We start from the raw sequence: 26,362 nt of genomic DNA, 5'->3' as shown, positions 1-26,362 counted from the left end.
TAATATTTTCTTAAATTTAGTAGTTTGGCAATTTAAATATTCGAAATATCCGTGAAAAATCAGGGTTATTGACGGACCATTAACAACAAAACGTGGGTGTATATTTTAATACTGCTCTGCCACCTTCGAGTATAACAGGCGTTATACTTTAACCCATTACTGTCCCATTGCTGAGCAAGGGTCTCCTCCCGTAATGAGGGAGGGGTTATGTACTATGTATGTGTAATTGTATATATGTTATAAATAATACTATAGTACGCGAATAGAAAAAGTTAGTACTTCAATAAGAAACAGCCGAGAAATTTCCTTCAACCAAAGACCATTACCTAACTTTTCATTGTAGATATTTGCCAGTACTTTTCCTTTAATGTGGGAGTGTATTGTCAATGCCAGATTTTATTTCTAATGAGGCTATATGTGGGATGAAAGGCGTTATGACGCGAAGAGCCGATTCAAATGATTGGAATGAAGTATCTTTGTGACGCTTTAAGTCGATACACGCACGCGCTCCCCTAGTGGGGAAAAAAACTGGCTGACTTTTGGTGTACAGAAAAGTCTAGTGGTGTTCTGAATAAACTACAATGTCACCAAATGTTTAACCATTTGAGATAAATAAGACAAATAAATATATTGCTGATGATTTGGGCCTATTTCATTAGTTTTTCTCAAAAGAGATGTCAACACGACAATAATGATGAGTGAATAGATTTGCTTAACCGAGCCCTGGAAACAGTGTTCGAAGTGCGCTTGCTGGCCAATTAAATACAAATAAATCTTAGTATAATCAATAAATCTTAATATTTACTGAATTATATTTCTTCAAAAATTTACTCAACGTGCACAGCGAGACTTCGTACAGTTTATGACTTTCTAAGCCCATAAAAAAGTTTCAGAGACATGAACACTTTCACACCCCAAAGTGCTGCATTGACATTTGATGCTTGTATTCCAAAACCTCATTTCTTTATGTTTACACTACAAATAAGATACACAAAACTGAACCACAATTTTCCCACAGACAGTACTTAAACCGAAAGGAAAAAAACTCGTAAACATCCCAATTTTTAGGGCAACATGTCCCAAATTAGGGTGGCAACCAAGGACAATATATTCACACGTCCCACTACTAAGCTTTCGTTTCACGACAGCCTGACCGTACTTGATTCTTGTCCCCAAAAACTATCCGGAACATGGCGTCGTAATATTTTACGAGTTTTCTGGACGTTCAGAGGCTACTCACGTACCACCACCCGCATCGAGATATGGCCAAACCCGATTTCGTTCAGCGAAAAATTGCCCGCGTGCCTTTCGAATGTTTAGTCAAGTTACCTGAATGACTTATGACTGCATTTCCACTATGAATATATTATTTGGTTCAATTGTTTATGTGGTATAAGTTGCTACCTCCGACACAAGTGGTTGCAGGTTCGAACCCGAGATCAATGAATTTTCGAAGTTATGTGTGTATTAGAAAAAAAAACAACGTGATGCAACCTTGCATGCCTGAGAGTTCTTTAGAACAATTCTTGAAGGTATGCAAGGAAGGCAAAGTTCCCAACCCGCAGTTGGCCAGCGTGGTGGCCTCATAGCCTAACCCCTCGGTCATTACGGGACTTGCCCAGCAGTGGTACATTCACGGGTTAAATTTATAATTTATTTAGTGCAATAGTTTATTGGTGTTGTTATTTTTTCGGTTGCGTGGTTAATTGGCGCGCGGCCAGAAAGTGGTTGGCGACTGTTGTCTTTTAATACCTATATGTAATGATTTAAACTTCATTTTGTGTTCATAACGTGGACCATGGTCCTGTGCGAAGTAAAAACACAAACAAACAAACGTGAACAAATTAATGGTCTACCAACATGTTGTGGTTGGTTGCAGTTGCATCGAACGTGGCCATGCCAAAGTAAAATTCGAAGAAATGTTCTCTGCAGAACTGATACATAGAATGCAAACAAGGTAGATTGTTGTTTAGTTTGGCACATACGTAAAATATCGTCATTATCTTATGATCATTGGTCATGTAATTTTTTAGTTTAAAAAAATAATCGATCTCCTGTCAAATATTTTAGTTGACAACGATATGAAAGCAACTGTTTAACACTTTACCTCAAAGCAGCATTAGACGTACACTTGTTTTCAATTGAGATACATACGCATCAAAATCACATTATTTATTCATTTTGATCAAATATTGTACTATCATAAGTAATCAGTAATTGTAACGACTATCGTTACAATTACTCACTAGATCGGAAATGGGGTAGAGCCTTATGAGAAGAGCTGACAAGAAACCCACAGCCACACTTTTCAAGCATACTAATTTTTTCTTAACTAAATGCTCTATAAATGGTCTTGCAACCTACAAAAATTTGCGGAGTAATGGACTCCGCGACTTGAAATACTTAGGAATCTTCAATCCGCAATCATATTGAATAAAATACTAGTAGGAGCCATGTACTCGGTTCCAGGTCAGAACCATTAAACTGGTGTTTGATTATACATAATAGCTGGTATAATCCTCTTTGGCTGGTAACACGAAACTATTGAGCTTATAGCCTGCTATTGAAGCCAACCCTTCTGCTGTAAGACTTCGGTTAGGCCTTAATGTATGTCATTTTGGTCATAAACTGACTAAAGAAATAGAAGATAACTAATATTATTTATATTTTTAAATAGACATCTTCTACACTAAGAATTGCTCCTGTGTCACAGGGACTTTTACAAACATACAAACAATGGACACAAAGTACAACCAGAACTGAAACAATTATTTGTGGACCACACAAAAAAAATCCGTGTGGGAATCAAACCCACGACCTTCCAACGCAATGGTACCAAAACCACTGCGCCATGGACACAGTCAACAGAGGGTGGACAACAGCTGTCTCACTACTGGGTCATTTTCCTGTATGAGGAATGGGCTAAGTCTTGAGTCCACCACGCTGGCCAGGTAGACGTAGTGACTTTAGGTCTCCAGCAGTGCTTCATAGGTCAAGAACTTTTTTTAACTAAACTATCAGTCAAATAATATTTTATTGAAATATAATTTTCCTATACTGATAAAGTATTTTCCATATATACTTTACTTATTTTTTTAATAATAGCCTTGGATTAAAATAATTCGTGTGGGAGGAAAAAACAGTTCACTGAGTCTTGATATATTTTTTAAACTTTGAGGTTTCTTCGTGAAATAATATTTTCAGCCACAATTTTCAGAGAAACACCTACGACGAAAAAAGTATATTAAACAAGTACTAATAGTAACATTGTGAATGATAATAATATGAAAAAACAATGGAAAAGAATACTGTATATTATCTATTTTATTCCTAAAAACATATTTCACAAAAAGGCTATATCTGGGTTAGCCCAAATATAAATGATTCTAAGAAAATATTACCATATTCTTTTGAAATATTCCCAGTTAAATAATATTGAGTAAATTTTGATAAAATATCGTCGCTACTTGTTATTAAATAAGACTAAATTCAATTAACTTAAAATATAGCACCAGCTTAAAGTAAAAATGAACAACTACCTTTAAAACATGTTTTCATGTTTAACACACCTTTAAGGAAATGTCCGCACTGCACACTAAGTTTTCTAATAAAATTGGATATAAGCTATTTGCGTACGCATCAGCGCCGACTTAATTAGGTATCAAAGTGGTCGCCATGGTCGAAATCGGTCGGATAGATAGATCAAAAAATCAAAATCACAATCTATGCATTTTATAAAGAAGACGCAGACTCGCGAAATTACTAGTAAATAGTATTTGTACAAGTGTCCGACCACAGAAATATGAGCAGATATTATTTCATGTGGTTACTCATCCTTGATAAAAAGAAGGCCGTTTGACCACAAATGAGGACAACTTTATGATAGATTCATGTATCGTTACATGCTATTCCGTTAGCAACGGCCAATTTTGCCTAAGATTGACTACGCCACTTTGCCTACCATAATATACATATGTTAGTCAGTTCTAAATGAACTAAATTGATGTCAACGATTAATTATATATTAGTTTCATTGTCATTAAGAGAATAAAATTTGATAACGTGCCTTACACAATAAATGGCGAAACGTATTTATTTCATACACCTCTGTCTACACATTCAGGTAGAACATGGCGTGATATTATGAATGTCTGTAAGTATGTTTGCTTGTATGTAAACATGTACATCGTTGATATGTATGACTGTATGTATCAACGATTTTAGGTCAATAAAATTCATCTCCACAAAACTAAAACAAACCAAACTACAATAAAATTTCATCATCGTACTTCAAACACTAAAATCTATTTCAAACTTTTATTTACTCGTCGAACCGTGTCACTATGAACCCTAAACCCGGGTCTATTATTAGCTGTGATAGGGTTAAACCTACTCGTGACACATTTAGTTGGAACCGACAGTTTTTAATCACTTCACAACCGTTTTCGATTACCCATATAACTGAATTTCAGTTGACTGTTTAGTTTAGTTTAAGGAAAAAGCGCGTGTTGATGTATGGATGTAGTATAACGAGACAGAATGCAATATTTGATGAGTTTTTTACAAATGGGTTCAGAGATATCACTTGTGATCATCATAAATTATTCATTTGAAATAAATAAATCTGGCTTGGTGGTTATCCTGAAGCCGAATTTCGCCAATAACACAGTTTTATATACGACATAACAAAAATATTTCGTTATGTCGTATTTTTTGACTACTTAGCAACCTTTGAAACAAAAGTCGGCTAATAAGAAGATTGTCATCAAACGGTTTGTTTGATGACAATGTAACTGTCTAATACTGCAAACAATTTTCAAATTGGTTCATTCGTTTCTGAGATATATGTACGTTACATGCACGTCGAATGTTCTAGTGATACGGACATAATATATGTCTAAATAAGATCAAACCTGTGGCTTATAGCAGTATACCATTATAAGAAATGTAATTATTTTATTATTAAAGAATTAATTTAAGGCATAAATAATTAAAGGTAATAGCATCGATGTGTGATGATTAAAACTAAACTAAAATTATAATTTTAAGAACAATCAAAATATGAATCGACTTCTTCATGTCTCAAAAAATATAGATTTTACGCTTTCAATTACAAAATTGTAAGAATTAATTAAATTTCAAAATTATTTGTAAAGTTTTTAATTAAGATTGAGTTGGTGAAGTCGAGATGACAGCCTCTAATAGAATTTTAGGTGCAAGTAATTAAATCAGTACTAAGTAATCCATATTAATTAATTTATAGATAAAACTTGGTTTAAGTTTTCGTGTGTAAACTTCTGTAATTTAAAAGATATTTATTGCTTTAGTGGCGGCTAACCGTGGCGTGGGTTCTATGCTTATATTAGAAATAGAATACTATGGTATCTATGTTTATACTGAATATAAAGTTAGGTTATATAAAACTTCATGGAAAGTTTTTGTACTTTTTTGGCTAAACGGCATATTAACCGTTTGAAGTGAAATTCGGTGAGATTACATTCCCATTACTATACTCATATTGTTATTATTTATTTCTTTGAATTGCTCCTATGTCGCAGTGACTTTTGCAAACAGGCAAACACGGACACAAAGTACAACTAGACCCGAAACAACTATTTGTAGATCGCACAAATATTAATTCCGTATGGGTAATGAACCCATGACCTCTCGACGCATCGGTGGTGGCGTGGGGATCTTAACCACTACGCAACGGAGGCCGTCAAATGCCTTATTTTGCATTTACGTCTTCATTTCGTGGCAACGTAATGATAAAAACGGTTATCATTAATGAGCAAAGAATAAAAATTTTCCCTTGAGAAATCTTCCCAAAAAAATTACATTAACAAGTAAGAATAATACAATAGTAGGCACTAAAACTTGGTTTATCTATAAAACCTAAGCCTTTTGTCATAGGAAGGCTGATCTCAGATAACAGGCAGGCTGGACAAATAGCGAATCGTTTCAGCAAACACAATAACTATGTGTCGACGCAAATAAAGAAATAGTGGATACTACCCCCCTTCCCCCTCCAGTTAATAGAGGAGACTGTACACTTTACGGCTCGGTTTGACAATCCATGGTCTCTCAATATCTCAACCTTGCTTCTTTCACATTAAAATAATCTTGCTCAAAAACGCAGTTTTTAATTAATAGTCTTTGAAAAGTCTGATTTGAGTTGAAGTTATGGTTTTTTTGTATAATACATAATGCAATCGCAACGCTTTATGTATTAAAGTTAGTTGATTAGCAAAAAGGTTTCTTAAATATACGAAGACTTATTATTTGTAGTATTATTGTTCCCCTTAACGAAAATTCTTACAAATTTACGAGTATTTTTTTTAGAATTGCAACAGTGTGCAATATTATAGGTATTAGCGACGATATTAATAACATCACTAACCACGCAAAATAATATCTGGAATTACATCATTACCTAAAGATTCCATATTATTAAATATATCAATATGTTCTATTGGTTGAGGCGCCCATAGCCAGTTGTGGTCACCGGTCGGTAAACTATCTGTGGGTTAAGCAACTGTTGTCGCAGTCATTCCATAGATGGGTGACCGCATAGTTGAGCTGGGCGTCTCCGTGCTTCGGAGGGCACGTAAATAGTCGGTCCCGGCTGTTGTCTACTAAAATATAGTCGTTAAGCCATGTCAAAGACTTTTGACACTAGGTTGACCACTAAACATACGACAAACAAACAATATGTTCTAATTCTTTCCCCTAGTGTAGAGTCTCCTTAACGCTAGACAGGACAGAACTGCCTCGTCGATATTTCAAAGGACAAAAGGATAATAATATGTGGCTGTACATATTATCGGAAACAACTTACTGTTGAGAAAGCGCTTTGTCAATATTTCTTTGTTTCTGGATGTGGTCTTTTTTATAGTAATAATATAAAATATACAATACTTTGTTATTTATTTTATCAAAGCTAATTATTGATAAACAGTAAAATTACAATGGACTGAAGGTCTAACCTCTTTCTTGTTCAATAAGAGACCCTCGCCCAGCAGTGAGACAATGATAGGTTAGAAGAAAAAATACACAACTTATGAAGTTGCGAAAAAGATTCTTAACCACTTTCAGTGGGTTAAGCAGGTTAAGTGCGGACATTTTATGGATGCCTGTCTTCGTGCTTTGGAGTCCGTAAGAAGTCGGTCCTGGTTGATGTTGATTAAAAGCTTCCAGTCAACAAGCCATGTCTTTTATTTTTAATATGTTTTTTCAAGAAACTTTAATTTAGTGTCAATCAAAATATCCAGTTAGCACCACAATGTATCGCAATATAAAATACCTTCTTGCTACAAAACTGTTCTAAACTAAAATTAAATCACCGGCCAGTTCTGACAGGTTATACCCAATGGGACAGTTAACTCTGGACAAAAAACCTTCAGTTGTGAGTTATTCCTCGCACGATTTAGCTGTCGTGTAGTTCAGAGATTACAACGCACAGTGGGACCATTCCTTTCACACTTTACAAAAAGGAAGATACAAACATGGCGAAATCAATTTACCAGTTTACAAGGCTATTTATATCTGTGTTAATAAGGCTGGTATCAACTTGTAAGCACGGTGTTAAGAACTATTTTGTCCCTTTAGGGGCAGAATTGATCAAAATCCTTTCTTAGCGGATGCCTACGTCATAACATCTACCTGCATGCCAAATTTCAGTCTTATCCGTCTACTGGTTTGGACTGCGCGTTGATAGATCACTATGTCAGCTAGTCACCTTTGAGTTTAGTATTTATATAGAAAATATCTACTGTTAAGGAAACAAGTCACATACCGACTTGACTTGTTTGCCTGTCTGGGCCGTAGTTTATACGAATACGAAGCACTAGGTTTCAAGTTCGGTGCATGGGTCGGACTAAGTGCTTTTAGTCTTACCTATTTTATATTAACTGCCTTTGCCAATAAGCTGAGACTGATATTGTAAATAGCGAAAATCGGGTTTATTTCAAACATCTACCTACAGGTACAATAAGCGTACTGTAAATAAATAAACAAGGCTCTCATAGGAATGTCATTTGGGAATAAGCATTGAATACACGTTTAATTATTACACGAACTATATGTATTTAGCAGGCCAATATTATTAATATAGAATCCCGAAATTCATACGTTACACTTAATACCTAATCATTGCGTAAAGTATGAGCTGTTAGCGAAAATATCAATCTCTACCGAGCTTAATGGAGATGAACGAGAATGAACTGCAAAAGAACTCAACATAAAAAGTGGAGAGAACGTGACAATAATAATAACACGCCTTCAAGAAACTACCACATTAGTTTACTTACGAAAAGTCGCAAAAAATATTGTTTGACAACACCCTAGAGGCGAGTGACGGGAAAAATAACCGAAAACTTTCCCCCATTCGATATAAAAACCGGTAAACCGTGCCGATCTCTATCGGTACTGTAACGGATTTTTATTTAGCGTTTCCGTTTTTTTACCCGCGAAACGTTTGCACAGTTTGATGTGAATTAAAAAAGGAAAGTTCCGGTTTTCTTTTTATATGCCACTTGTTAGTGAAAATGTTTTGAAATATTCTTCTGAAATGTACAATGCCACCTCGGCTTACACGTGTTATATTATGTTACATTTACGGTTCAGAATTTACATTATCTATACCAATATTATAAAGCTGAAGAGTTTGTTCGTTTGTTTGAACGCGCTAATCTGAGAAATAACCGGTCCGATTTGAAAAAGTCTTTCAGTGTTAGATAGCCCCTTTATCGAGGGAGATTTATATCATCACACTACGACCAATAGGAGCAGAGTACCAGTAAAAAAATCTTACAAAAACGGGGAAAATTATGATCCGTTCTCTCTTATATGTGACGCAAGCGAAGTTGTGCGGGTCAGCTAGTCTAAATAAAAAAATGGTTATTCTTACAATAAGTATTTTTTAACCCGTGACTGTCCGATTGCTGGGCACTGCTCTATCACTTGCGTGGGAGGTGTTAAATTATACCACTTGGTTATACCTGCTATAGCTATATAATTAAATGATTTTATTTTAATTTACGTGTGATTTCTTGATCTAGAAAGTTTCTGAGTAAAAATTCAGTAGGTCTATACAATCGTACCAAATTGATGGCAAAACCTAAGTCTCATATATTATCATAAATCGCAAAACTTAACCAATTTTCTATTAACAAAACTATGACAGTTTTGTCAGCTGTCAAGAAGCAAAAAATATTAAAATTCACCCTCCTCATATATCTTCACGATTGAGACCAAATTCAGACAACTTTATTACCACTATTCAACTAGATGTTGAAACCATTTGAAGGCTTAATTGGCTTAGACTAAGCCAATGGTTATCAAACGGTAGTTTGGCTACTCCTGAGTACTTACATCATGGTCTTTTAAGCACAGATACTCTAAAAGGTAATACTACTAAATATTAATCTGCCTACAACTATGTTAGCTGAGTAGACAAGCTTTTAATATTAGTATTGAAAAACCTTTATTATTAAGGCTTCGTTATTTATACACTCAGCGGCAGAAAAACTGGCCCAAAGCAAAACTACGATAAAACTTTTTAGAATATCAATATATGGTTACTATTTTGGCTATAACTTTTAGTTAAACAGTTTATACACAAGTTTAGTTACAATTTACACTAAATAGTCGTAATTTTTAATCAAAAATGGGAAAAAATACAGCTTTTGTCGAAATCGCTTACTGAAAGTTTTTGCAAAAACCTAATTCTGCACCAAAGAAAAAATCTAGTTTATACCGCGTGTTACCTCCTCTAGCATTTATGGTGGCCTGCATGCATTCTGGCATGCTTTGGAGGATGTTTTAATTACTTCTTGAAGAACTTTATCCCACACTCTGACTAGAGCGGTTCTTCGCTCACCAAGTGATTCTGGTGGGTTGGGCAGTGCGCATACACTGTTTTTTAGCATGTGCCAGACATGTTCTATGGGGTTGATGTCTGGACTGTGAGCAGGCTAAGCCAGTTTTTGAATCTCGATATCAGCAAGGTGCGATTCCACAACGCGGGCGCTATGAGCGCGCGCATTAACCTGCATTAGAGTTAATCCTCCCGACCAATGAAATCCATAAGTGGTACAACATGGTCTTGGAAGATTTCTTCAATGTACCCGGCTGCTGTTAGGCGCTGATCTACGATGACAACCTCCGTACGTGCCTCCAAACATACACCTCTCCATACCATAACAGACCTACCTTTGTAACTGACCGTCTGACGTGTTGTGTTGGGAAAAAATCGTCCTTAATGGCGTCTTTACACTCTCTCACGACCATTTGGTGCTCTTAATGCTACTCAGCACTCATCGGTTAACAAGAACTTGCTCCATTGGTCGATAGCCAATTCACATGTTTACGAGCAAATCGTAATCGCGCAACTCGATGGTGTCCCTCGAGTTCTGGTACTCGGGTTGGTCTTCCTGCCTGTAAATTACGTTCTTTTATCCTTCGCCTCATGTTCCGTTCACTAAGAATGACTCCGCGTGCCGCTTGAAGCCTCTAGTGAATCTCAAACGCTGTCAGAAAGCGGTTTCTCAGCACCTCGAGGTTAACAAATCGGTCATCTCTTGCGGATGTACATCGTGTTCGTCCAATTCCTGGTCGCCGCGTGTAGAGACCAGTCTCACGATACCTCCTAATCGCAGACCTTAAAGTGGTACGCGATACATTGAAAAATGCAGCCACCTCTCAATGGTAATGGCCCTGATCGGACAACAAGACCACCTAAGCCACTTGTTCAGCAGTAAGTGGCATCTTCAAATCTTTTCTAAAATCTAAATAGACCAATAATCAATAAAAATCAAAAGAAAATCGTTTCCGTGCAGCAATATTTCAAAATACAGAATTCAACTGACCTCTCGAATCAACACTGAATTCAGTTCTAACACACATTGTTAGAAAAAGTCATCCGTCACTTAAATTAATCTGAAATTCAACACTTCATAACACTAAACAGATCACTTCGCAACTACTTACAACAATATATCTTTCATATATTACTTAATTTGTTTACAAATTCACGATAAGCGCTTGGGCCACTTTTTCTGCCGCTGAGTGTATTAAACTTTAGTGTTTTTTCAAACTAGTTTCTTAATAAAAACAAAGTCAATGCTCATGATAGTCATCTCAATTTATCTCGAATACGTAAGTATTTATTTGATTTCAATGCTTATATTTGCATCAGGCAATCTACAATGGTACAAGTCCATACTAAAATAGTTTAGCATTGAGAAACACATACGCTACTTAGATTTTTTTTGCGTGTGTCATTTACTATAACTCTAACTGGGTTTAAAGTAATAGAAAATATTCCTTGGCCTGATGTGATTTGAATGATTTGAACTAAGTTTGATTTGAATTTTCCTCGATTCAAAGCAAAACAATTTTGAATAGCTAATATCAAATCCCCTTAGAAATCGACCATCAAGTTATTCCATCAACGCCAAGGACCTTTATATCTCCTTCATCTAATTCAACAATATATCAAAATTAGATCGCGCCCTAGAATAACAATAAGGAAATGAATCTCTCTTATCTGAATGCAAACAGTATGGCTTTGGTGATAAGAGGCTGAATTTTATAAGCTAAAATATAAGTAATCAGTCATAGCCTCGTCTCCTTATCGAAGGAGCCATGCTATGTATTAACCAACCAAAGGATGAGCCTATTGTTGATTGACTCGGTTAAGTCTACTCAATTTAGTCGAGAAATAACTCTGTAAGATGAACTTGCACTAAGTATGAGAGTGGAGATCTCAAGGAGACAGGGTATACGAGTAGATCCCTTTCGGTTTGGTTTTCCTTAGACTTATATAATAGGGAGAGTTTTATATTACGTTTGGAGAATTCTTCTGTGCTTCGATTAAGTTAGGTATGTATCAGACTGCTGATCGTGAGGTAACGGGTTTGATTCGAGGGTCGGGCGAAACAGAGGTAGTTTCCAAATAATTTAGCAATATAGTAACTTGCAATTTGGTGGCCCAGTGTATCGTATAATAAACTCGCTAATAATAACATAATAATATAGTCAACGTTGTATATTACGCAACGTAGTTCTTTTTGGTACACTATTGTCTACAAACCCTTAGGTATAAATTTTATAAGCCAAAATATAAGTAATCAGTCATAGCCTCGTCTCCTTATCGAAGGAGCCATGCTGTGTATTAACCAACCAAAGGATGAGCCTATGGTTGATTGACTCGGTTAAGTCTACTCGATTTAGTCGAGAAACAACTCTGCCAGAATTTGCTCTGAGGTCGAACAAGACGGGTGATCACGAGGTCGAGTACAGTTCCTAGGCAGTGCTATTGTTTTTTGCGGTATTTTTTAAACCGACTTACATAAAATAGGGAGATTCTTATATGTACGGTGAAGTATTGTCATAGACTGCTTCTATTGCGCAATGTATTGTGCATGAGACTGCTGATCAGGAGGTCTCGGGTTTGATCAATGACGAGGTTGAACAAAATAGAGATATATTCGAATTTATTTTGTAAAAATTTTCAGTTGTAGCCTTGAGTGATCCACAGTGGTCCACAGTATCTTAATATCTGCCATAACATGTTAATTTAAAATTGTAAATGACGAAACGTGAATCTATTTTTGTACACTACTGTCTTCACATTCTCGGGTATAAAGCCTTAACGTTATAAAAAGATACCGATTAATAAGTTATCTGAGAGAAATCCCTAAAGTTCATTTCAATGTCACTCCTAATAAAGATTTTTTTTCATGACTATGTAAACTATATGCCTGGTTGAAATAAAAGACTTTCAATATTTAATTCAATAACGTATTGGTTTCGATGTTCAAACGTCATATTTGATAAGTTATTCATAAGTCTGATCGAAAAATATATTCATGTGAATATTTTTAGCGTGTAATAGATTTTTAGCCGACTTCGTAAAATGAGGAGGTTATCAAGTCTGCATACTTTCATATCTGTTACCTCTTTTTTTTTCAATTGGGAGTCCGATTTTTATGTTTTTTTGTCGTTAAAAATATAAAAAATAAAGATCCTGATTTCACTAGGAGTTTTTGAAATACGCACAAAAATGCATCATTTTCTATAGACTGACAAATAAAAGTAATATTTTTTATTGAAATCGTTTTTGTTTTGTTACAAATGTCACTATAGTTCTAGCATTATTCTAGTTTTTTTCCCATTTTAATTCTATTTAGTTTAGTCGATTATTCGTCTAATCGGTTCGTCACAAGCACGATCCAATAAACTTCTTACAAAATCAATCTTCGTTTAATTAACTACTTTGGGACGGGGCCTCGCTCGTAAATCGATCGTAAGAAAACTGGCCAGGTTTAATTTGACGCGGAAGTGGGTACTTTTGTTATTGTTTTTCTCCAAGGTTTCTAAATAGAAACTCACTCTTGGAGTGTTTATTTTGTCTCACTTGAGTACTTTAAGACAGGTTATTAACTTAATTGGTGATTAAGAAAATAATATATGTATGTTGAGATTCAATTTTCCTCATCTCTGTCTGCAGTTATGAGAAAAAGGTGTGATTTTAGGTATGTATGTATAACATCAAAAAGTAAAGATGAGTCACTGGTTTTATTTTGACAATCTTAAGTGTCCATGCTTAATGTAAAATTAAATACGAAAGTGATTTGATTTTATCTAAGTAATAATGGTAACATTGAATGTAACTTTTTCTATAGTTAGTCGATAGCAAGCCCCAAAATAATAAATAAATTTAACCCATTAATGTCTCACTGCTGGGCAAGGGTCTCCTCCCGTAATGAGGGAGGGGTTAGGCCTGAGTCCACCACGCTGGCCAAGTGCGGGTTGGGGACTTTGCATGCCCTCAATAAATTTATTAAACAAATTTTAGGCGTGCAAGGTTTCCTCACGATGTTTTCCTTCACCGTTGGAGCATGTGATAATTATTTCTAATACACACATAACTTCGAAAAGTCATTGGTGTGTTGCCTAGGGTTCGAACCTGCGACCACTTGCCTGGGAGGTGCCCACTTACACCAATAATAATAAGGAAAAAATCGTGTCTCAGATTTTTGTTTATACAGTCTATTACCGCCAAAATAAAAATCGAGAAACAAACTCGACTAAACCATAATCGATACCAACAAAAACGAATTCCAGTAAATTACATTTCGATTAAAATTAATAACTAGTTCCGCAACGAATTGTGTCGATTCACACGGGCCGAACAAAACTTAGATACAAAACGTTTTCTATTGCTAATAATATCTGGTACATAATGACAGGATCGCGTGACCGTTCCTTGCGGATTTATACACAAAGTTGTAGAAACTTTGAAAGTTTTCACCTTGTGTGTTCAGGGCCTAGTAGCGTATATTCAGGCTTGATTATATTGAAACTATTTTTGAGTTTGCATTTCCATTTTAGAGGGAAATGATATGTATTGGTTTGTCCTAAAACTTTGACCTGGCTTTCTTTTAAATAGTTGGTTATAATAAGAGTTTCGAGAGCATTCAAGATACTCCAGCCATAGCAAAGTTATCGTTTACATAGCCTGTTATTGCACAATGGATTAGCAAATGTTATGTAATTGAAAAAACCAACGACCAAAGTACCAAGTGACATTTTTTGGTGTGTGCCTACCCTGGGAACAAGGCGTGGTATTATGTATGTAATATGTATGTGTCTAATTGACTATTGAGATCGACTTTTAAACCCACGTTCTAAGAAACAAAACGCTCAGCTCAAAAATGACCAAGCACCTCCCTCAGGTTATGGTGCCGCATATGTTATTTTTACACTAATGCATAAAGAACTAACTGGGCTTGATTTTTTCAGACATACAGACAATGAGACCCGAGACATTCAAACCCGAGAAACCTATTCATAGACCACATATAATAAATAAACTATCCAACCTACGACCCACGGACTAATCACTAGTGACGCAGCGATCCCTAAATTTAAATGAAAAGCCTTAAAAACCAGGCCGTTCTAAAACAATGGTGGTATATTAATTAAAATATCTTTCAATACATAATCGATAAAGCTCTTTAAGATTCAAAGTCTGGAAGAACCAATATCAAGATAAAAGAGATTGTTTTCATTACTTGACGATTTCTTTCTTTCGTTGCTTTTATGTTGGGAACATTGATTTTTTTGTAATAAGGAATATTTTGTTTGTAAGGTGTAGAGCTTTGTAAATAAGCACTTAAAATTTTGATTTTTATAATTGTATATACGAAGAAGACACCACTGTATAGAATATATCTGTGATATCCTTTTAAATGGTTAGAGGGTTTAAGTATCTCAGTTGATTACTATTCAATAGCCAGCTAAGTACATTGGTTCTTTTCTAAATATTTAGTTATTAATACGCTAAGTCAAAGCAGTTATGTACTGCATAGTAGCTGTCAATTTGACGTACACTAGTTGTAAAATTATATACACAATATGCATGTATGAAGCAAAAGCAATTTGAAGGATCGTAGCAAGTGGCATTCTATGGTGTTTGCCGACTTCCATTATAAAAGGCGTGTTTGTACCTCTGCAGTTACAAAAGCATTCAATTACTGCATCAGTAACAAAAACACAACTTATTACAATACTTTAATTATGAAATGTACAGCCACGAGCAAAACTACGTGTACTGTCACAATTACAAATGAAATTTTATTGATGAAAATACTTAAATTGATTGCAATCAAACTGCATTGACATACGATTGGTATAATATAACTATCTTTAAGTAAAAAAACATATTTTTCAATTACATTGGCAAATTATACACAAGTACAGTCAGTAACGTTGGCAAGAATTTTACAATTGAAGTGGTGTCAGAAACGAAATTATTTTCACACGAACTTATTTTTGTTTTCGCCTGTACGTAAATCCGCTTTGTTGAATCATTATCATATAATTATGGTAAGTAAACGTGATTATAGGCGTGGTTTATTTACGTAAGCTTGCTGTTTACGCTGAAACACTCTTTATGAAAGTTTATAGATAAAGCTCAGTTTCACATACAGAATTACATACGTATATAATATCATGCCTGTCATGTCCAAAGGTGTAGGCAGAAGTATCTTAAAAAAATCCACGTTGCGCCACTAACAATGTAAGTCCCGTGTAATAGGGGTAGAGCCTATTGCCATTCACCGGGCTAGTTGCATAACTCCGGGCTACTACTGAGCTTCTAAATATTGACTGACCGACACAATGTTAGACTGACTAAATATTATATTAGGTCGGGGAAAAAGTCTTTTCGTATTATAGTATGCATGAACTAGTAATAAAATCTCTTTGGCTTCAAGAATCACAAATGAGGTGAGCTCGTGAGATACCCAAATATCAAACTTTTTGTGTAGAGAAAAGATTTTGTTACAAGTTCATACATATTATAATGCAAAAAGACTTTTTCCCCGACCTAATATAATAAATAAAAAAATACCGATAGCACTTTGATTGGCGTTCGAATTAAACCCAAGACCTCATGTTCAGTATTTGAATACACTACTAAAAGCGTGGAGGCAGTTAAACTCGGTTTAAATATTGCAAATATTATAGTAGAGATAAGACTGAAGTTAGTTTTAAAGTTATGCTCCACTAATGCATTCTTGTTGTGAACTTTGTTTATCGTTCAACTTTGATGTTTGAAATTATCTGCAGTTTTGATTAGACTTAGGATTATATTACTTAGAATAATAAACTCGTATATTTAACTAAACTAACTGGTAACTAACTGACTCAACTCAAATGCCAATGTTGGTTATGACTTAGGATATTATTTTCTTTTTTTAAAAACAACCCCCGCCCTAAGAATAACTCTTGTGTTGGAAGACTTTTACAAACATATTAAAAACAACGGACAGAAAGTACAACTAGACCTGAAACAACTATTTGTGGATCGCAAAATAATCGTCTTGCGTGGAAATCGAGATATTCATCTTTTGCAATGTTAGCCCCATGTAATAAGGAGCGAGCCAGAATCGAGTCAGAATACTTGCATAAGAATTGAATAAACGGAAAACCTCTTCACCTGACTTAAAACATAAGCTTTACACAGACACTTTACTTAGATCACAAAGATCGTCTAGAAATAGAGTAAAATATTATAGGAAATTTCAACCAGTAATAATAACCACTTGAGTCGCATATAACTGAGTCTAACCCTTCTAAAATCACAAGCTACTATAAACTGCAATGACCTAGAATCACATATAGAATTTCCACTTATAACGCAGTGTGCGTAGCTGCTACGTATATCGTAGACGTCTACGGCGCTACGGCGTAGTAAGCCTACATGTAGTTTGCCAGCCTATTGTAATGAACTAGTTGTTATCTTGTTTCTGTTTTCAACAATACGGAAATGACAAAGATGGAAAGTTGTTCTTATTTACGTGGGAAATTAAGCATTGAAAACAATTTTTGTGTTTGAAAAATTTTTGCATTAAAATTCGATGTTTATGCAAGATCATGCTTGACCTACCAAACGAGAAAGTGCAGATAGATTTGTCATCTCATTCACTCAACACTTGTTTATGAAGGATAGACTATCAAACATTTTTTTTAACTTTATGCCCTGTACGGATTTCCTCTTGATATCAGAAAAATAGACTATTTTGAAAACCACTCTCTATTATCGCAGAGATCTTATTTAGACACACAAACCTTTACGCGTTTGATCTTTAGTTAAAAGTATTTAATCCTACAACTACTATAAATCAAGTTTACGTGTACTTATGTGTGTACGTTTGCATCGCATTTTGATAAAATTTGTTACACAAATAGTTTATAACCTACATTACCATGCCACTTTTTAGGTTGAGATTATTTGTCACACGCATGAAAAAAGAAATCACAAAGTATAGTACAGATAAAATATATCAATGAACACAAAACCAACCAATATCTTATTCAACAATTTTTACCGTTTCTTACAATCAAAATATTTATAAAAGCTTGATAACCTTATCAGTAAAAGAAAACATTCAATAAACAATGGCTGAAGTATTCAAAAGTATAATAATAATTATTATATCTGCATACTGTAGCGTTGCATGCTAATTAACATAGACTATCGTGACGGCACGCGATCTTCAAACAAAAATAACGCAATGCCCGCTATACTTTTTTTACTGGCAATCGTTTTAAGTTGATAAATAATAATTTATGGAGCCCATTGTTTTATGGGTCGGATTTTTTATTTTGACGGATCTTAAAGGATTAATGGTTTAAGTTTTACATGCTTGCATTGAAGAGGAAAAGAAATAAATTGATAAAAGACAATATTTATTGCGTTTGCGTTATCTGCGCAGAATTTTAACCCATCTGGATGGAAATTTCTTTTGCGTTTTCAAAAATGAATTAATTAGTTTTCAAAAATGAGGTAATTGATTCCAAGATTTGAACAGAGGTATTGCGGCAAAATACAAAGGCATTTAAGGTATAATTTAATAAGAAAAATATCAAACTCATCCCACTACTATATGAGAAAAACAGCCAAGATGAAGAATTACTAAAAGGCTCTCTGCGTTTTGAAATTTAATTAAGTACTACTTTTGAGTACTACTTTACTTCTGGTTATCAAAAAACTTATCAAATACAATTATAACGGTTGTTTGTCATACATTTATGTTACTTTATAGGTCAAATAGGTTATCTGAACACTCCGATAAAATGTCAAACTGGTCGTAAATATAATAATTTATCAAAAACTTGATTATTCAAATTTATAGTTTTGTAAATACCGTATTACTATGTTCAAGTTTGTTTCTAATACCAAATAGAATAAAATCCGAATTACTATTGAGATATCTTACAATAAAACAATTAACTCAACGTCGGTCTTCGAATTTTTTGATTAAGTAATTAAAGTAATTTACTAATCACTTAAAAAACAGGGGCAATTTAACACACGGGCACTATGATTTTGTTTTTGTATATTCGTTCTTTACACTATTTCTACAGCAACAAAACTCAATATTAGTTCTATTACATAAGTATGTTGTATTAAAATTAGTTCGTATAAAAAATATTTGCCAACTTTTTAAAACATTCACCTAATATTATTTTTAAATCAAGATTAACGATGCTATAATTGTATTCCCTAGGTCTAGAATAAAAATAATTAGATGACTAAAGACACTATAATAATATCTAAAAGTACCTATCAACAGAAAATATTTTGCCTCTGCCTACCCCCTAGGGAACTAAGGGTAATTTTCTTCACATAGTATATTAGTTTCGCAATATGCTCTCTCATAAAATATTTAAATCGATGAAAATACACATTACTTTAAACAAACTAGGGTTTTTATACTGAAACTGAAAAAGACTGCGTTTCATGAACATGTCACGTTTTTATTCTACAATAGTAATGTATGACTTAGTCACCTATGACACAGTTAGTGTAGTGAAAGAAACACATTTTTAAAAATAACTAAAAATGATGATTACAAAAATTTTATATTTAAAAATATTTTGTGATATTTGTTGTTTATATTTATTTATATAGAAAATAGAAAAAATCTTCGAGTATTTAATTTTATATCAATAAAAAAGTTGTGTTTAATTAGTTCAATTTTGCCTTACTTCAGTTATTATGTAATAAGACGTAATTACTTCTTATCAGTAGTAATTATAAACCTCCCTATTTTTCTTCCATAAGTAGGTAGTTACAAAAAAATATATTGCCTTTCGTAGTAACGTACTTTTCAACTAAATAAATCACTTTTAAATTTTCGTTCTATACGTATAAGTAACTCAGTTAAAACCTAGAAACGGTCCCTAATAATAATAATAAAATAAAACTACAACTCACCTTAAGAACACAATTAAAAACCAAATAATCACAATCACTTAAACAAAAATTTTCACAGCACACACACAAATATCACTATAAAGTTTTAAACAACACAGACACACACAAGTACGTATATTATTTCTTATTAAATACGCGAGAGGATTTCCCTCCGGCCGAGCGTGCGTCCACTCGCGCCCTCTGCTCGAAGCATACTGAACTATGTGTGTGTGGGACGCGCTCGCGAAATATGCCCCTGCATAAATAAATGCAATATAAATATGAAAACTTGAATTAATGTAGGGTGAAAATATGTGGGTCTTTTGGTTTGTGTATTTTTTGGTTTGTTTTGTAAATCATGGTGCTAATTTTGTAGTACATATCGAAGTCGTTATGAAAAATAAATGTTGACTAAATAAGTTTTAAAAGTATGATGACATTATTTGCATTCTATTTCTGTTTGCAATATAGTAGTTTAAGTTAAATTTTTTATAAGAATGAATTTTTGTGGATGGTGTTACCAGTAATTTGATATCTTGGCATATTATTTTCAATATACATATTATTATGAAACGTGATATAATGTGGTTTTATATACATTTTTAACTCCAATAACTACAAGTAATATACATACATATACCTATTTGTGTTGAGTCCAAAGGTTTTCCAACATTGTTGTTCATAATAACAGAAGCTAAAAACCCCGTCCATTCATATTTGGACGATGGCGAAAAAAAATTAAAATTCCGCAACTTCCGGCGAGGGCCGGAAGCGACGGAAGTTTTGACACGCTTACAACTCCTTAATGTGTTTGGAAAAAATGAATTTTAGAGGAAACCATAATGTAATCTCTCGGTAAAAATGAAAAAGGTAAACTCGAGGTAGGACAACAAAAATCTATAGAAGAATAGTAGCTGTATATCTTAATTTTTGGGCTGTAGCACTAGTTATGTGATCTGTGTCGAGAGTTTGACATTTAAAATGTACAGCCAAAATAGTTTCTACGACTCCCGCTAGAGGCGCTATACCGAATGTCATACAACATTTTTCGATAGCTAGCCGGTTGTCGGTAGTCGATAGTGGTAGAGAATTGCGGTACTGTGTTGTATGTATTATTAATATATTTCAGCCCTATTCGTTAAAGAAATAAAATAAAAAAGTGTCCCTTATGTCCTACTGCTAAGTAAGGTGCTATTACCTGAATGAAGGAGGGGTTTGGCCTTAAGTATACCACACTGGTCAAGTGTAGGGTGGGAATTTTTGCATAGCAGTGAAACGTATGTCAAATAAGATTGAGACTCAAACCTACGACCATTCGCTTATCGAATTTACATTAAAAAGATTTACATTTACAACTGTTTATTTCATTCTTTGTATGAACATGTAAAACTACTCAGCTACAAGAGATGCGTGTTTGATCGCATGTTAGTTAAACGCCATCGATGATAGGGGAATGAACTAGGTTATTTGAGGGGGGGGAGGCTAAATACGACCTAAATTGAGGCTTGAGAACGCGTGTTTCTAACATGTAGTATGTCTTGTAACTCATAGCCAATTGCGTAGTTTGGTTTACGATCAAGGACGGTACAAAGATGGGTGACCATTTTTGGTAAAGCCTCTGTTGGGATGTACATTTTGGTTTCGTTTGTTAATAAAGATAAAAGTCGTCCAAAACCAACTTGTCCGGCTTGGATATTTAGTAGGCTACTAACCACACTGAAAATATGTAATTATTATTAAAAGTACTGAAGTTTAGTCTTTTTTAACATCATATACAAGTGGAAAAAATTATGAGCCAAAAATAATGTATTGAATTTGATTTCCGACTCATATACCAAAAATCTTTGAGTGCAGTTAATTTAAATTTTATTTACCTTATAATTAATAAAGATATCTTTATTATTTCAAATACTTTTCCTCTGTGGCTCATATTTTTAACCAATAATGTAACTTGTTCAATTTGATGCTCAAAAATTTTTTTGCTCAGAATGTCCTTTGTCATACAACATAATCTCAAGTAACCTATTCTCGATTGTTCCGTGTGAAAGTGCAATCTACGCCGTGTGCCATAAATTGCCATGCAAATGTACGAGTACTTAGTGTCGCTAACACTTTAACCGTTGTCGCTTACACGATAATAATGAGACAGATAGGTTTTGTATATTATAACCTCCGTGTAATAATAGTAAAAACAGCAACAGAAGGACTATCTTGTACTTCAGTTGACAACTATTTTAAGGTTACGGTGTGCATTGCTTCCTTCCTTCGATTTTTATGATTAACACGTTACGTCAAAGCAGCAATGTACTGAATAGTAAAAATCAATTTGAAATACACTAGTTGTCAACAGTTAACACTCAGTTACTAAGGTACGGGATAGCCCAGGATATACGTAATTCCTGATCATGAGAACAGCTTTGATTCTAGAGTCCCTGAGTTGAGCAGTGTTGTGTGAGATTTTTGTTTTTTGTTTTTATCCAATTCGTTCTATAGAGTAGGGTTATTTGAGTAGTACTGTGGTCTAGTGATAGTATCGACCGATATTATTTAATACTAAAACTAAAAGTAATATAAAAATCTGGTTTTATTTTATGCGTCCTTAGATAAACAGACATCCATCCACTTATATCTTTTATTACACTTCCGTAGCACTGATTTTCTGATATTTTGGGATTAGTTGAAAATTCGAAATCAAAGTAGAACTTTTTATTCTCTCCACAATCAATCCCTAAAGGGTTACAATAGTGGATGTTTGCGTGCGAAGCCGCGTAAGTCAGCTATATTAAATATTTTGTGTCAATCCTCCTAGCTACTAATGTAATAAAATAATCCTATATACACATATTCTCATCATTCTGCCATCTATTCTCAAAAGAGAAGGAACTCTCATAAAACATATATAACATAATGTATACGTGAGTTTAAGAAGCGTTAGGAACAATTAAACTTTTCACATTTGACTACAGGTCAGCGGTAGTCGTTTAATGAACAAACTTCGGGAATCTTGTGCCGGGCGGCCGTTCCCGCCAACTGGCTCACCTTTATTACGTATCATAGGAATTTGGGTGATCATAGCGACTTTATAAGTTAACTGGTTGCTGCGTCCGATTTTTTCTGCGTGAAAAATATCTAGGTAAAAAAATCCGGTTATAAACCATGTTTTTAAATGGTTTATAACCGGATTTGAAAATTTGGTACACACATAGGTGTACCATATTTTATCAAAATCAGTTTAGTACAATTTCCTGGAAGAGTATCAAACAAACATACGAAAATCCATCCCCACTCATTTTCGCAGTACCTAATAATATAAGTAAAGATGAGTAGGATATACGTCAATAATGTAACTAGCCGATTCAGCAATCGCTGTTTTATCATATAAATTATTTGCACCTAGGTTTTAAAAATAGCATACCACGAATACACAAATAACATCATAATAATTAGACCAGTGACCACGACCGCGACCTTAGTCAATAAAATTTAATAAACTAATTATTTACTCTATAAACGTACTATGAAATATCCGTTTAAATATCCCGTGAGGCGCCCGCAGCCAGTTGCGCTCACCGGTCGGTAAACGATCTTATGGGTTAAGCAAACCTTTGCGCGGTCATTCCATAGATGGGTGACCGCATAGTGGTATTTGAATAGGGCGCCTCCGTGCTACGGAGGGCTCGTAAAAAATCGGTCCCGATTGTTGTCAATCAAGATAACAGTCGTTAAGCCACGTCAAAGGCCTTCGGGCGGCTTGAACAACTTTGACACTAGGTTGACCACTAACTAAACGATGAGGAGAAGAAGAGAATACAATAACACAATAACACTGATGTACTAAACCTAATCAGTCTTTTAGCCTACAGAGTATTACATATTCTTTCTACGCTGGTTAGTCTTGATCAAAACTCGGTACTTTTTCTCGGTAATTATGAGAAAAGGTTTATAGCATCTCTCGCTATCAATTGCCATGATAACACGTAATAAACGATAGCAAGTTACACAAACTCATTTGGGCATTGCTATTCGAAATTAGTGAGGGCCACTGTGTTAAGGTAGTACACACACGGTCCATTTCAGATCAATTAAATGGTGAAATTACTTGTGCTAATTCAAGGATTTGTAGCTACATTCAGTTATATTAGCGTGAAGTTAAGCAATTATGATGCCAATGGGTTATTCCACTTAACTCCAAAAAAATGTTCCACTTTAACTCCAAAACAGTTTTAATAAATATTTTATTTAAATATAATTCATTCCACTTTAACTCCAAGAAATCAGCAGAAGTAGAGTCAGCAGCTTAAAATATTTAGCCATACGGACGACATGGATGCAGAGGGAGCAGTTCGAGTCGCTGTACTACGCGCAGGTGGGGCGCGCGAGGGCATTCCTCGCCACCGTGCGTTCTTCCTTCTTCTTGGGGGGTGAAGGCTGATTGCAACAGCGCCTCCACACTTTGATGGTCAGGCCCTGAATAATTATAATGTTGAACATCCAATCTTATTACGTAGCAAACATCACTTGACTAAAATTATAAGAACATCGAAGTGAACAGCGCGTGTACTCCGACAACGGCGCCACTTTTGTGCGAGCGTTTAACGAGCTTTTAAGCTTCTTACAGGCTTCTTACAAGAGTCTAGAATCAGACATAGCCAACAAAGGCATAGAGTTTAAATTCATTCCAGGGTACTCTCCGCATTTTGATGGCATTTGGGAGGCCGCTGTCAAATGCACGAAGCATCTTTTGCGTCGAGTCATGACCCTTACTCATTTGACAACATGCCTGATCCAGATAGAGGCTATTGTAAATTCCAGACCTTCAACGGCTCTATTCACAGCACCTTCAGGTCTTTCTTATCTTCTCTTATAAGTGACAGCAATATCCATCGGAGTATTCTTCTTGAAGTCACTATGGGCCTTCAACTGACGTAACATCCGAGGCGTACGCACTTGTTCTCGCGCAGTTGCCAGGACAACCAAGAAAAAACACATCTGTCGTCTTATATATTAAAAATTACATATCATATTTTATTATTTCAGCTTAATCCTGTCGTCCTTGACTTTCAATCTTTTCACCAGGATAGCACTTTTGATCCTACGGTGTTCGTTTTTGAGGACGATGAACTGACTAACCTAATTATAATAACTTAAATCAAAATTACTGTTTTGTGTGGACTTACACCAAAATATCGTCAAGATATAATTTTTGCTGCTGACTCTACAAAAACTCTTTTGGAGTTAAGTGGAATTGATGTAGGGAAATATTTCTAGCTGTAAATTAATTTCTGTTATTGCTTTGGAGTCAAAGTGGAAATAATGTATGGGATGTTAAAGTTTAGACAACAATGGATTTGGAGTTAAGTGGCATAACCCATGCCAATGTGTTTTAATATTTTTTCTTTTTAAAAAACAAATCCCGCACTAAGAATTGCTCTGGTCTCGTGGGGACTTTTACAAACATACAAACGATGGACACAAAGTAAAACCAGACCCGAAACAAATATCTGTGGATCGCAAAAAAAAATCCTTGTGGGAATCGAACCTACGACCTCTTGACGTAGTGGCATGGCGACCACTTTAACCATTACGCCACGGATGTCGTCCATGGACCTGGACCATAATCAGTCTAGCCTTCCTTCCACCTGTGTTAGAGTCAGCTTCCAGTCTCACCGGATGTAGCTGAATACTGGAATTTTATATGCAGCGACTGCCTATCGGACATCCACAACCCAGTTAAGACTGGTAAGGTAAGACTGGTTGTCAGCTTCACAAGCTTTTCATTCACCTTGCCGCAATATCCATAGCGTGTGGTAGGTTCGAATCAAAAATAGGTGTGATGAGCACGGGTACCTGTACAGTTCAGAGCCTGGTTGTTAATTTATCTACATACCTAATTATGTATTTGGTTACAGTACAAGCTCGTAGCTTAGTTTAGAAACAAATGACTGTGTGAGACTCGCCCAATAATATTAATTTATTTACTTATTCCCTTGCTCAATTCACATCCATACTATGGTCATACAGGACCGCCGGTTACTAGTACTACGCACCTGTACCTATAGTAGAAAAAAATATTGGGAAAAATTAATCAAAACTTTTCCATTTTACATGACTCTACAGATTAATACATAAAATTGCTATCTCCCATAGTGGATAAACGTTGCAACGAGATGTTTTTAAAAAGCTATTAAGCCGTGTGTTCGTGTGTGTGTGGAACATCGGAAACGGAAGGCATATACCACGGCGATAGCGGCGTAATGTGACAATGATGCCTAGATGTTGGATAAATGCTCTAATATATTTTCCCGACAACGATAACGTGTGTAATGCTTGTGACCTATATTTGCTTGCAGTTGGTTAATGCTGAGGACGGGTTTTAGATGGGTTTTCGTTGTCGCGTGGAGTAGGAGTTTGACTTTGTGTCTAATTTAAGAGTCAATTAATTTGTAAAAATGACCTATTAAGTGCCATCCAGCCACTGTAAAAAATACGGCAAATACTACAGCTATCCTACTAATATCATAAATGCGAAAGTTTCTGAGGATAGGTGTATGTTTGTCACTCTTTTGCGAACAATACATTTACAATTTTATA

The 26,362-nt window shown here is 34.9% G+C and overlaps 1 protein-coding gene across 2 annotated transcripts in view; it reads right to left on the bottom strand.

Annotated features, from left to right (window-relative positions):
• Nucleotides 1-19,980, bottom strand: part of LOC142980614 (uncharacterized) — a 317,796-nt gene extending 297,816 nt beyond the window's left edge. For both annotated transcript variants that reach the window (XM_076126090.1, XM_076126089.1), the window contains exon 1: nt 19,793-19,980. The gene's annotated coding sequence lies outside the window, so the exon portion shown is untranslated. The remainder of the gene's footprint in view (nt 1-19,792) is intronic.
• Nucleotides 19,981-26,362: the final 6,382 nt, after the last annotated feature.

The sequence above is a fragment of the Anticarsia gemmatalis genome, chromosome 18 (assembly GCF_050436995.1).
Source record: "Anticarsia gemmatalis isolate Benzon Research Colony breed Stoneville strain chromosome 18, ilAntGemm2 primary, whole genome shotgun sequence".
Taxonomy (NCBI): Eukaryota; Metazoa; Arthropoda; class Insecta; order Lepidoptera; family Erebidae; genus Anticarsia; species Anticarsia gemmatalis.
Note: the sequence above shows the minus strand (reverse complement) of the source record. Positions and strands in the feature narration are given on the sequence as shown.